At 37.7% G+C, this 14,774-nt stretch overlaps 1 protein-coding gene across 7 annotated transcripts in view; it reads right to left on the minus strand.

The window, feature by feature from the left end:
• PKIB (cAMP-dependent protein kinase inhibitor beta) overlaps positions 1-14,774 on the minus strand; it is a 190,718-nt gene that overhangs the window by 89,388 nt on the left and 86,556 nt on the right. For all 7 annotated transcript variants that reach the window (XM_057311110.1, XM_044386294.3, XM_026504732.4 and 4 more), the window contains exon 6: positions 13,145-13,855. The gene's annotated coding sequence lies outside the window, so the exon portion shown is untranslated. The remainder of the gene's footprint in view (positions 1-13,144; positions 13,856-14,774) is intronic.

Here is a 14,774-nt window from a genome sequence, read left to right on the forward strand (position 1 = left end):
AATAAAAAGCAAGGAAAAGTTATTCTAATTCAAAAATTTCCTAAATAATAATTCACAAAACTTTATTCAACATCTGTCTTCCTCAAAGCACTAATTTAAAAAATAGGAACAGGACCAAACTAAACTCAAAAGCCCAAAAATGTTGCAATCAAGTGTAATATCTCAAAGCCACTCAACTTCTTACCTCACCATCTCAGGAGCTAGAGATACAGGCCTCCATTTTTTAATATAACAATGCTTTGATGATTTTTCCATAATAAGTTCACATATATGTTTATGCAACCATATTGCCAAAGACTTTGATATTAGCAATAACACGACTTTCTAGGTTAACCCATGCAACACAAACTCTAATCAATGGAATTCTGAATTGTGAGCCTATGAATTCTTAGTTTATTGAGAGCTTGTGGGTTCCACGCACAGCTAAGGCTGTGCACTTCTGAAACTAGGAAACCTGTATTCTTGGAAGTATTTGACTGTGTGTCAGAAAGTACTCACAACCACATGATAAATTTTGCATATCAAAACAGTCTTACTTGATAGTATATATGTTAAAAGATATTTATATATTAAAACAAAATAAACACACTATAAAGTAGAATGCAAAATTAATACTTACTTGTCAGAGGACTATAAAATTTCAGGGAAACTGCCCTTTTCAATGGAGCACTTTGAGTTATCCCTCTAGATTTCTGGGAATTTTTTGGTGGAAAAGAGGGAGAAAAATTTAATCGTGGTAGAACAGAGTTGGGCCATCACTTCCTTTGTTCTGGATAAGACACTGCTACTAATAACTTAAAAATATACTACTTTTGTTGGACAACCACTTAACAGTATCAATTCATATTGAATTGGCCATAAATCAGAATCCTTTAATATTTTTTAAACCAATTCTACTAATAACCATTTTTTCTCTATCTGATTTCTTTTTAAAATGTACACCACTCTTGTATTTATCCCCATCTAAAGAAACTGTCAAAATAATTTTTGACTCAGAGTGCAGCACTGACTATATGACTCCCTATTCAAAAACTTGTGAGAATGCAAATTAACTACAAATTTAAGTCCAAAGTCTTCATGCCAGCATTTAAGATTCTTCACTACAGCTCCAATATATCTTTCCACCCTTATCTTCTTCCAGTCCCTAAAATTCTACATAGCTCTGTCCCACTCTTTTCTGTATTTGTACCTTTGTTCATGCTGTTTTCTCAATCAGGGATGTCTTGCCCATTCATTGAAATTCCATCAGTCTGCTCAAGGACCACCCCAATTCCTACATGTTCTATAAAGTCTTTCTGATTAATTTCAAAGTTTATCTTTCTCTTCTTTGAAACCCCACACACTTTTTAGTTCTTTTGTGGTCCTTACTACTGTCGCCTTGCAGGAAAGTTGTGTATATTACCTTCCCCCACCTCCTCAAAACAGATGTATTTCTAAGCTTCTTTAGAAAGGATGGAATCTCACTCATTCTTGTAGTACTATAGCACTAACCACAAGTACCTGAATTCAGGAGGGTGCTTTGATTATGTGAATTTAGTTAAGTATTCATATCAGAGATGCATGTGATAAGTTCCAGAATTCATTAAAAGCTTTTTTTATTATTATTTTTTAAAGATTTTATTTATTTATTGGACACAGGGAGAGAGAGCACAAGCATGGGGAGCAGCAGAGGGAGAAGGAGAAGCAGGTTCCCCACTGAGCAGGCCACCTGACACGGGGCTTGATCCTGGGACTCTGGGATCATGATCTGAACTGAAGGCAGACACAACCGACTGAGCCACCCAGGCACCCAAAAGCTTTTTTTTTTTTTTTAATATTAACATACTTCATTTATTTACTATTTTTAAGTAATCTCTACACCCCAACATGGGGCTCAAACACATGACCCCAAGATTGAGAATCACACGCTCCACTAACTGAGCCAGTCAGGCACCCCCATTAAAAGCTTTAATGAAGGACATCCATAACCATCCAGAGAAATGAACCTGAAAATGAATGGGCACATGTAGCATTAAAATACAGAATTATAGACTCAATAGAATAATTCAGGTACTTTTTCTATGTACTGATTTCATGATGAAGAACTAAAATCATATTATTCATATTAGTGTAATCAAGTTGACAAAAAACTGAAATCTCAAAAGATTAAGAGACTTCTTCAGCATCACATGACTAATTAAAAGCTGAGTTGGCCTCACAATCAAGCTTTTTAATTTCTAGTTTAGTTATAATTTTCTACTATTACCTCCCAAATCATGTGTCAATATGTTTTGTTGTTGTTGTTAATATGTCTTCTTAAATGTTAGCTGCAAAAATATTTGTGTAAAGAAGGAGTCCCTTATTATTTATCCTCAAAATATTATTTTAACAGGCAGAATTTAAAATAAAATCCATTAATGATGATTAAAGAGGATTACAACAAATAAAATTTATTTATACAAAGCTTAATTATTTTGTAACTTAACTACGAAGAATAGAGCCAAGAATCAGGATGTTAAAAATGCTGTTAAATAAATATCATAAAATCTAAGCACTAATAACATTCACAGTCTTTATTCACAGACAGTCTTACAAGTTTATTCAGCACCTGTTTGTGCTTGTTTTGTTTTAACCTGTGTGTCACCAGTTTGATAGATAGTAAAAATTTCATCTTCTCAACATCCATTTCCAGTTGAGAAGCCTTCCCTCCTATATTTACTCCATGTGATTCAGTTGTTACCAAGAATAAAGTTGAGACTCAGATCTTACAAATTTGAGCTCCAGATGCAGCTAGCCACAGTGATTAGTTCAGAAGTGGTACATGACTCAAAACTGCCCCAGCAGGCTTATTACATTTTTCCAACCCAGCAAATGCTTAAAGAGTGGGTTCATGATGCAAGTTAGTCCATCTTAGGACTGGTGCCAAAGCTACTAGGTAAAAATACCTTTTTCTCTTTGAATATAAATTGAGAGTTTAGGCCAGGAGCTGTTGACACTTATTTTGTCACCAAGCAGAGCATGAAGATGAAAACAGGTGACATATAAAAAGAAACTAAGGGGTTTCAAAAATTTCAAAAGTGTAAACTCTTTAAGTCAAGGACTTACTCTACATAGATAGCATCCTGGGAAACCTTTCAGGTCCAGAAAAGTCAGGAAAGTTGGTCATTTTCCTTGGGAGTATAAGGATGCCTCCAGTAATTTGCATAAACAAGGAGATATGAGGGAGGACTCAAAGCAGAGGAGGCTGTGAAGTTGCTGTAGTTTTAGGGGAGAAGGTGGTAAGGGACTAGCCAGAACCACACAGAGTTCTTAGGTTCTTCACTGACTTGTGTGGATGGAAACATGGAATCCATTGAGATTTTTTAATATTTTATAAGTGGTGAGGTCCTTCTCAAACTTAACAAAACAAGAAACTATGCAAGAAGAAATTGATAGCTTTGAGATCCATAAAATGTAAGTATTCTACAAAGCAATGTTCCCTAAATAACTAATGGCAAAAAAAAAAAAAAAAAAAAAACTGATTCAAAAATTGCAGTGTGAGGGGCGCCTGGATGGCTCAACTGGTTAAGCATCTGCCTTCAGCTCAGGTCATGATCCCAGGGTCATTGGGCTCCCTGCTCAGTGGAGAGCCTGCTTCTCCCTCTCCCTTTGCTCCTCTCCCCTGCTCATGCTATCTCATTTGCTCTTGCTCTATCTCAAATAAATAAATAAAATCTTTAAAAAAAATAAAAAAATTAAAATTGCAGTGTAAAAGACACACAAGGGGTTAATATCCTTATGAATAAAAAGCTTCAAAACAAACAAAAAAGATTAAAGGTAGGCAAAGAGTATAAAAAAACAACTTAGAAAAATTAAATAAAAATATCCAATAAACGGGGCACGTGGGTGGCTCAGTCGTTAAGCATCTGCCTTCAGCTCAGGGCGTAATCCCGGTGTTATGGTATCGAGCCCCACATCGGACTCCTCTGCTGGGAGCCTGCTTCTTCCTCTCCCACTCCCCCTGCTTGTGTTCCCTCTCTCGCTGGCTGTCTCTCTCTGTCAAATAAATAAATAAAATCTTTAAAAAAAATCCAATAAACATATTGGCTAACTAAAAATGGTCAAAGAAATTGGTCAAAGAAATACAAATATGAGCTATCTTTTCCCACTGATTTCTAAATTTTAAATTTTTGAAACAGTATTGGTATATTAGTAAAAATGTTATTTTGAGTATAAATCCTACAGGCCCTCTGAAAAGAAATTTTGCAAAATGTATCAAAAGTCTTTAAAAAGTGATTATGTTATGACCTACCAATTCTACGTCTAGAAATTTATACAAAGGAATTAATCAAACAGGTATGTAAAGTGTATAAGAATTATGAACACGGTTATTTACTATGATATTGTTAATAAAACCAAACTTGGAGACATTCTGCATATTTACCAATAAGGATTAGTTAAAAATGTTACAGAACACTATGCAGCCATTAAAAATATAATTTGTTGCTTAGGAAACATATATTGAGATGATATATTAAGTGAGAGGTAAGGTATCTGTTGCATCAGTTTTGGTTTTCTAAAGCCACATATGTGCAAAGGATTTTATAATTTATGGTGGAAATATAGGTAGAGCCTGTTTTCTTCTTAATACAATTCTGAAATTTCTTGATTTACACTGCAATGTGTATTACCTCAAAAACACTTTAAAAATTTTAAAGTTTAAAACTTAGTGGTATTTTAAGTGGCTAACATTACCTGGTCTGGAAATAACATGTACAATAACTCATTATAATGTAATGAGGGATAATTGACAAAAAAGATAAGATCAAGTAAGAATCTGTGATTCTTGGTGAAGAATTTATGATAGCAAGCACATATTATTCTTGGAAAAACTGAATTCTACATTTGAACATTACTAATACTTAAAGCAATGTATTTTAATGGATTGGGTATATTTTTCTTCTGTTTTCTCATTCCCCAAATTAATTACCACAGGATGGAGCAAAATTAGAATGTACCCATTTGGTAAACTGGAAAATTCTGTTCCATACCTGAAAGTTCATCTAGCCAAAAACTATTTCATGGGTCACTTTACATAAGAAGGAAAAATGTTAGTTTTTAAAAAATTTGTAATAGGATACAATCTGTTTCCTATTATATATAAAAATACAACCTTACAAATGTACCAAGACTGGAAGATAATCAATATTGAATATTAAAGCTGAAATTTAAAAGTCTTTAAATGTTCTTAATTACATAATGGCTTTACAATAAAAATATCTGAAAGAAGTTAACAAAGTAAACCCTAAGCAATCTTTTTGTAAGATAATTTGAGATGTTTTTAGACAGAACCTAAACTGTTGTCATTATACAAAATTCTTATTAATCCATATTTCAAGTGGAACATATTGAGATAAAACCAACAAAGTGAAGAATTGAGCCCATTGACTATTAAGACCAATAATAATTATTGATAAACAATATAAAAAGTTTTCAACAAATTAGGATAAAATAGGGTACTTACTTGAAGTTGGTAAATAAACATCTAAAAAAAGTGCTTTGTTTCCCATTTTGCAGTTATATGCAGTTATATGTCTTTTCAAAGCATTCAAACCAGAACCCAAAACATGGACTCCTCAAAGCTGGAACAACTTATGCTGGGTTTTACCTGAATCTTAATATTTTTTGGAAAAATTCCACAAACACCTCAGGGAACTGACCCAGATCTACCCCGTGAGGAAAATATGTCTCACTTCCCCCTAAAAACCTGCTTCCACTCTTCCCTGAGACAAATAAAAATTGCACCCCCCACGTTGTAGACTGGTCCCATTTCTGAACTGTCAAAACCATAAGGTACAAATGAATGGAAAACCTGAAATGACCTGGTGTAGACCAAACCTCGTTCAGTGATATAGGACTTTGACTATGTCAGGATACAGTGGATGCACTGCCCAAGTTATCATATTGCTTTTTTGTAACCATCTTTAATAACGAATACTGAGGAGGGGCACAGGACACGTGTCACGCTCAGCAATGACTGTTAAGAACGTCCAATATGGAAAAAAAAAAAAAAGAATGTCCAATATGAGGGGTGCCTGGCTGGCACATGTGACTCTTGATCTTGGGGTCATGAGTTCAAGCCCCACATTGGGTGTAGAGCTTACATTAAAACAACAACAACAACAATTAAAAAAAAAAAAAGCTAACAGATGGCTAATTTAGGAGGTTGTAAAATGAATAATATATTAATGAATAAATGTTTTTTTAAAAAAGGAATGTCCAATATGAGTGAATGAGCTGAGCATTTCAAGTTAGAATGGTAGGCTGTGAATTTAGGCACCAATCAAACCTGGCTTTTTATCTCAACTCTGTCACTTTCTATTAAATGAGTTTGAATAAATGTTCTCTTCCCCTACTTATTCAGAAAACTGAGCCATAAGACTAACTCCACAGGTTGGAGAATAAATGAAATATGTGAAAGCACCTAGCCTGGACCTGGTATGTTTCTCAGTAAATAGAACTTTCCATTCCCTGTGGGTGCCTGGGTGGCCAAGTCAATTAAGCATTGTTGGTTGTTGTCAACTCTTGGTTTTGCCTTCAGTCGTGATTTCTGGGTCGTGAAATTGAGCCACATGGGGCTCTGCGCATAGAGCTGGTTCTACCTAAGACTCTCTCTCTTCCTCTGCCCCTCCCCACTGTGCTCTCCCCGCCCAAAATTAGTAAAATAACTCTTTAAAAAAGAAGTTTCCAGCCCCTTAGCATGTACGGTCATTTCCACTGGAAGAAAAAATAATTATGGTCCCTTAGAAAAATTTCAAGCTTGTGTTACAAATTGAAAAATATATGTTGAAGGCCTCTACTTTTGTTCTAATCTCATTACCTCCTTTGGAAATCAGCTCTATGAATTATCTTTTCTGTACCTTCAGCCTCTCCCACACTAATGATGTCTTCATGGCATCTAAGGAGATAACCAAGGCTCTCCTTGAAACAGTAACTAAAAATTAATTTGACCCAATGTCCTGACCCCCATTACCCACCCACCGTTTTCTTCTGTCTTTTGGCTATAATCCCAGGATGAGTACTCAACACTGGCTGACCCCATTCCCTTACTTTCTATTTCTCACCCAATAAAATCTGGCTTCCACTTCCCAATTATAAAGCTATTACTCTGCCTTTCTACTTGCCAAATAAAAAATCCTTTCAGCCCTTCTCCTACTGGGTCGTCTCATGACTATGACCTATTGATCATGCCACACATTTTGATGCTCTACCTACCCTTGTTGCTATGACAATGCCCTTTCCAGCTTCTCTTTTTGGGCTCCCAGGAGAACTTACTTCCTCGGCTTCCATTTTCTCCCATTTCCTTTCTCATTCCATGTGCTTGCCATAGGAGGTCTCTTTATTATATTTACCTCCTGGATGCTAACGTCAACTAAATGTATGCCTCCTGAGCATGTTAAAAAAAAAACAGCCTTTTGGATATCTTTACCTCTGATTCCTCTTTTACTCATCATCCTCTTCCCCCACACCCACTATATTAGTTTCCTAGGGCTGTCATAACCAATTGCCACTTGGTTTAAGTGCCTTAAAACAACATGAATTTCCTCCACACAGCTTCGGAGTCCAGCAATCCAAAATCAAGGTGTCAGCAGGGTTGATTCTTTCTTAGGGAACTCAGAAGGAGACTCTGTTCCATGACTCTCTCCTAGCTTCTGGTGGTGGCTGGCAAATCCCTTGCAGCTACATAACTCCAATTTCTGCCTCCATTATCATATGTTTGTCTTCCTCTTTGTGTTTCTCTGTGTCTTTTCTTTTCTTATCAGGACAGCAGTCATATTGGGTTAAGGGCCCATCCTACTTCAGTATGACCTCATCTTAACCAATTACAACTGCAATGACCTTTCTAAATAAGATCACATTCTGAGGATCCAAGAAGTACATGAATTTTGAGGAGAGATTATCCAATCCAGTATATCTGACAAATCTGCCCTCATTCTTATATTGCCTCAAACCTCAAGCCAAGAATCTGAGAAGCACTCTTCACTCCTACCTCTAACTTCATATTCCACTTATCAAGCCTGATCATTTTCAGCTTCTAATATTTCTAGACTTCAAATACTCTTGTTCACCTCTAATTCTTTGTCCCTAATCCCAGACTTACTCTTTAGCACCTCTTGCTTGGGCTACTACACAAGTCCGCCCAACCCCCCTCAAATTCAATCTCCTCAGAGCTAGAAGAGTATCTATAGATACGAATACACAGTTTCATGGCATATTAGAAAGATGTAGAGTTGCTTTTTATTTTTGTTACTTCTTCTTTACTGTAACAAACACAATTATGATAGATATTCTTCTTCAGAGATGTAGGAACTAAGAGGCAGAGTGGTTTCTGTGGAAGCCTTGGGCTTTATAACAACTTCTTCTGGCTTGATGGACCCTTTATAAACCTTTAGAATGTGAAAAAATCCATCATATCTACAATCTAGCTTTTTATTAGATTTCAAAGCATCTTTGGGAAAGGCAGACTAGAGGGGTTTATTTCAATGTTTTGAAATATAATAGTGTATCTGGCTCCAGAGACTCCATGACAGAAGCACTTATTCTCATTTTTAAATTTTAAAATAAACAAACATAATAAACTAATATAATTGCATGAGTTGTAAGCTATCCTTAGTTATGTGTGCACGTGTGTGTGCACACACATACACACACTGATTTTTAAAATATTGTTTTGGGGTACCTGGATGGCTCAGTCAGTTAAGCATCCAACTCTTGATTTCAGCTCAGGTCATGATCTCAGGGTTGTGAAATCAAGCCCTACATCAGGCTCTGTGATGAGCATGGAGCCTGCTTAAGATTCTCTCTCCCTTTCCCTCTGCCCCTCCCCCATTCACACTTGCTCTCTCTCTCTCTCTCAAAAATGTTTAAATATATATATCTATATATATAGAACTATAAATATATAACTATATATAAAACTATATATAAAAACTATATATATAGTTTTCTTTTGAGACATATTAGCCCAGCCTATAAAGATTAGTCTAGAAGTCTAGAAATAAAGAATGATATAGTCATTTAAGTAGACGCATGTTTGGGAATACTGCTTAACTCTTCCCTGTCTTCCATGGTTTTATTCATGAAACTATCATACTGGACCTCAGTTTCCTCCTTTACTTCAGCCCAAAAAAATGAAAGCCTTAGAGTTAACCATGATGATTTCCATATTCCCAAATGAGGATTCTTTTTCATCAACATGGTAGATATTCGAGCTTAACAAGAAATATGGACCATGGGAATGAAGAATTTAAGAGGTAAATGAAAAAATTTAGCTCCATTCATTTTCCCTATAAATGCTGCTAACAAGTGTTCAAGCTGTCTTGGCTCCAGACTACATGATTTTAAAGTGTCTCCATATTCTTGACCCTCTTTGCAGTCTGATAAATCCTATTCTAACTGATCTAGGACTCTAGGTGAGATTACCTCCTCCTGTTCAGGAATATATACAAATTCAAATTATTTTATTCTTATTTAGACAGCTCTGAACTTCTTTTCCAACTAAACATCCCAACTCTTGGACACTATCATATTTTAAAAATAGGAGTGACTGGAGGACACAAATCCACTCTGACTTATAAAGCCCACAACACACACCATTCCTGGGCATAACATTGCTTTTGCCATTGACAGCCGAAATAAAGAGTTTATCTTAACTTCAGTGAAAAGTAGACTATTTGATTACTCAAAATCAATTGTATTTCCAGTAAAAGGAAATAATAATAATAACCACCTTTGGTTTTCTGAGTATGTTCAAATTCTTAACCTGGAATTCTTTTTTACGTAATGTCACTAACTGACATTGACTTATAAAAAGTACATACAGCATATTAACATGAAAATTTCTGAGACTAACAAGATTCAGAAGAGCAGTGTACTAATGGCAGAAGTTTTATTTTGTTTTGTTTTGTTGGGGGGGGGCAGAAGGGGAGGGAGAGAGAGTCTTAAGCAGACTCTGTACTGAGTGAGTGCATAGCCTGGTGTGGGGCTGGATCTCACGACCCTGAGATCATGACCTGAGCTGAAACCAAGAATTGGACACTTAACCAACACCACCTAGGCACCCCAATGGCAGAAGTTTTAAAACAGGAATACAGGATCCCTAGATTTATCCTTAATACATGGTTTTTGTACATATCACAAACCAATCATGGGCCTTAGATCTCTATATCTAAGAATAGAATATGTTTAATTATTACTTAAAAGAATTATGAGGCATCATGGCTAAGAAAGCTTATTTTATTACAGGATTTATAGAGTTTTTTTTTTAATATTCAGAAAGAAATGGTTTTTTAACTCAATTAAAATCTTGTATTGAAGGAATGGAAAACCATTGAATTTACTACCAAGCCATTCAGGTCTGACTCTCATCAACATTTAAAACACAATTTTCAAATTGCTTTCTTTTCCATTTTCAATGGACACTAAAGGAAATTTTGTCTTCATTAAGCCTGATTTACTCTCATTAAGTATTAAAACAAAAGAAATTTGGGAGAGGTTTGAACAGGCAGAGAACAGAAGACTTTTAGGGCAATGAAAATACTCTGTATATTATAACGATGGATGCCTGTCTTTATACATTTGTCCAACCCCATAGAATATACAAGAGTGAATCCTAAGGTAAACAATGGATTTTGAATGATTACAATGTGTCAGTGTAGGTTTATCCATTGTAACAAATGTACCACTCTAGTGGGAGATTTTGATAAAGGGAAGGCTATGCATGTCTGGGGGCTCAGAGTATATAGGAAATCTCTATACCTTCCTTTCAATTTTGCTATGAATCTAAAACTACTCTAAAAAACTGTCTTTAAAATATTTTATTTCTGAGAAATACTACTTCTTTTTCAAAATTATTTGAGCTCTAAATTTAAAAGGAAACAAAGTGTTTCTTCTCCCAACCTTCTCTCTACGTATATAACAAATCATATATTATCCAGTAAGAAACTTATTTCTCCAGAATTTTCTACATTTCATAAATATATAACTTCCACATAAAAATCTATAATGCTCTCTCAAAGTTAGACAGAAGTTTGTCATACAACCCAGCAATTCCAAGGCTAAATATCTACCCAAGAGAAATGAAAACATATGTACCCACTAAGATTTGCATGTAAATGTCCTTAGCATCATGATTCATAATAGCCTAAAACTGAAAACAGTCTAAATGTGCACTAATGAATAGATAGAATGTGGTATATCCATACAATGGAAAACTATTAAATAAAAAGTAATGAGATACTGCTACATGCTACAACACAGATGAATCTCAAAAACATTATGCTAAGTGAAAGAAGCCATAAATAAAAGACCATATATTATATGACTCCATTTATATGAAATGTCCAAAAAAGGCAAATCTATAGAGACTGAAAAGAGATTAGTGGTTGCCAGAAGCTGGCAGTGAGAACAGAGACTATAAATGGACATGAGGGATCTCTTGGGGGTAATGAAAATGTTCTAAAATTGAATTATGGTGATGTTTTTACAACTTGGTAACTTTTCCTTAAAAATCACTGAAAGGAGTAAATTTCTAAATATCTAAATTTCTAATTTAAAAGCGACTAAAGAAGAGAAAATTTGTTTAACACAAATGAAATGTGACACATTTTTAAACACCCTGCATAAAGTATTCCATTAGTCTTCGTTATTTTGCTGTAGAAAGATATGGTAAAGAGAAGACTAAAGTCAATTACTAAAGACTTCCCCCCCACCCCAAAAATCGTACTTTGCTTCAAAATTCAATCATTTTATCTTCCAGAACATCTTTTTAGAAAATGAACTCTTTTGAGATAGTGTCAATAGAAAGGCATTGACCAGTATGGATCATATTAGCAGGAAATAAAAAAGGTTTCAAAATGCTGGTCTAACCAACCTTGATCCAGAATCCATCTACTCCATTACGCTACTTTCTGTGAGATATATGGTCATCATATCTCATTTTAATAACCCAAATTCTGAGCTTTCTGAATACTAAAACCCAGAAGGATTTTTTAAAATGTGTAGCAACGTCAATATGAAGAAAGGCATCTTGTAAAAAGATAGAGTGGAGAGATGGATTTTGAATCTACATGTACACAAAGAGCGATGCAGTGTTCATAGTAATTCTTATCCAATACTTTTTCGCTATCCAAACCATTAATTGTTTTTAGTTTTTGATTATTTTCTAAGTGGATGTTTAACTGATCTTCCACCTTGAATCTCCACTTTCCAGTCCTGCAGACTCTGACTAATAATACCTGCTGGGTTGGGGGAAGGGGTTGTTTTTGGCTTTTGTGGTTTTTTAAGTGTGTTTCCCGTTTGTCCCGCTCATGCGAAGCGCTTTCCAAAGGGACCGAGTTCCGTTGAGCTTCCTGGGATGAGTTCTACCAAAATGGGACTGGCCTGTAGGTCTCAGCCTCACTCAGCAGGGAGCCGGCAGCAGCAGCTGGCCATCTTCCCCAGAAGACACTTTCAGGTGCTTCCCCAAGGGGTTGCAGCTGCAACAACCAGGACCCACGCCCTCCGTCTCCTAAGCCCCTGAGACGACTTTACACTCGGGTCCCTCGCGGGCAGGGGTCCCAGGCTCGGGGAAATCCCAATAGCTGCAGGGGACCCTCCGGATCATCCGGTCTAATCAGTGCCATATTTTGTCAAAGAATGAACGTAGACTAGTGGGGTGAGGCAAGTTGGCTAAAGCCACAGAGCTCGACGCTGGCAGTGCCGGTTAGGGCTCGCGTCTCTGCCGATCCAGTGGCCGCGAGCTTGGAACGCGCAGCCCAAGGAAAACGACGTGGCATTGCGGGCGAGAGAGACTAAGGGCTCAACAACTTATGACAGGAGGTCCCTAATGTCCACCTTCAGAGCAGAAACGGCAAAAAGCAGGTGATCAGACCTCCCTGGTTACCCCTGTTGACCTAAGCGCCCCCTTCCGCTTTAAAGATACCTTAGTTTGCATAGTAGTGATGTGGTCGCTCTAGCATACGGGGCACCTGCTTTGAAATCCCCCGTGCTTGCGCAGACTGAGCGGCAAATGGGAAAGTTGCACTTCCACATCTTCTCTCACTCAGTCTCCCCCAACTCCAAGTCGTTTCCCTCCTTCCTCGCACCAGCCACACTCACTCCCGCTACCCCTCTACCTGGTACGTACCAGCGGCGCGCAGAGCTTCCCGCCGAGCCGGGCCAGGTGTCCTCGCGCTCGGGCTCGCCCAGTCTCCCTGTGGCTGAGAGCAGCGACGCGGGCTCTAACTCGCTGCCGCCTCTACAGTCTAAGGGATGCGGCCGCGTCTGAGCTGCTGAGCTGGGGCGCAGCCAGGCGGTGGCGGCGACTCCGGGGGCGGAGGGAGCGGCCACCGGGACCCGCCTCCAGCGCAGAGCGCGCCCCCCCCCCCGCCCCCCGCTCCGGCCCGCCTCCAGCCCTCCGGTGTCCGCTTGCAGCGCAGCCCCGGCGACGTGGGGCTCGAGGGTAAGCGCGACCGAGGCTCTTCCTTGTTCGCTCTCCTGCGTGCACGGTAACAGACAACTAATCGTCGGGGATAGTCACAGGACCGATGTCCTCCTCGCCTGCCACTCTCAGTTCCCCCGGGTGACTGTTAGGTTCTGTTAAGAATTCGCTTGATGTAAGTGCGGGAATTTCGCTTTTCTCTCTCTTCCCAGAAGCTACAACTTGTCGGTTGATCCATCTGTACGTGGCCGCAGGGTTTGTGCTCCACGTGTCACAAGGTTGCCTTTTGATCTAATCGTGGCTGTTTGGAGAAGGTAGGAATGTGCACAGCTTTCTTATCTGCGCCCGGAATTTGGGTCTTCGTGTTTATTAGCAGATTATTTTAACAGATCGGGAGGCAACTTGCAATGCCGACAACTTTTGGACAAAGAAAAACAGATAACAATGCATGTCCAGTTTCATCTAAATGTTCTCACTAAGGAAAATGAGGTCCTTATTATTAGGATTTCATTGTGTCTTTTAAAAGCCGTATTAAATCGATGACAATACTGCTGAAAAAATTAAGGTACAGTTCTCTGCTTCCTGAGAATGTGGTTTGTCCTCACTGAAGTCCTGAGATCACCTCTGTTTTCCTGAAAGTCATTTTTATTGCTCAAAATCTTAATACCAATATGCTTGTTGGTACTGTGCTCTGGCTTCCTACCCAAGGCCTAGGACACCTACCACTTCACTACTGACTACTTCTAAATTCCCTTTTTAGGTAAAGGCTATGTGAGATATGAAAATATAATCACCGAAATAATTCATTTAAAATATCTACTAATGGTGCTACAATCAGGCCCTTTAAATTATTTAATATTTCTACCTCCACAGTGTAGTAATAATCATTGCTTGCCATTTCCACTTAATAAACTGAAGCCCAACAAGGTGAGATAAGGTTTGAATGAAGTGAAATAGCTAACAAGACTGCAAACCAATTTTTGAACTTAGATCTTTCTGCCTTTAAGGTTGATCAACTTTTGGGGCACCTGGGTGGCTCAGTCAGCTAAGTATCCAACTCTTGATTTTGGCTCAGGTCATGATCTCAGGATTGTGAGACTGAGACCCAGGTGGAGCCCCTGCTTTGGGTCCCACACTGGCGTGGAGCCTGCTTAAGATTCTCTTCCTCTCCCTTAAAAAAAAGGTTGGTTGACTTTTTTTTTTTAAACCTACACTCTGTTAATAAAGCTTGTGAGTTTTCTAGAAGCTGAACTGTATGTTTTATTTTCTAAAAACATAGTTACTTGTGTGGTCATACAAACATTAATTAAAGAGATTGAGAGTTATTTATATTTTT

This window comes from Ursus arctos, unplaced genomic scaffold, assembly GCF_023065955.2.
Source record: "Ursus arctos isolate Adak ecotype North America unplaced genomic scaffold, UrsArc2.0 scaffold_13, whole genome shotgun sequence".
NCBI classification, from domain to species: domain Eukaryota; kingdom Metazoa; phylum Chordata; class Mammalia; order Carnivora; family Ursidae; genus Ursus; species Ursus arctos.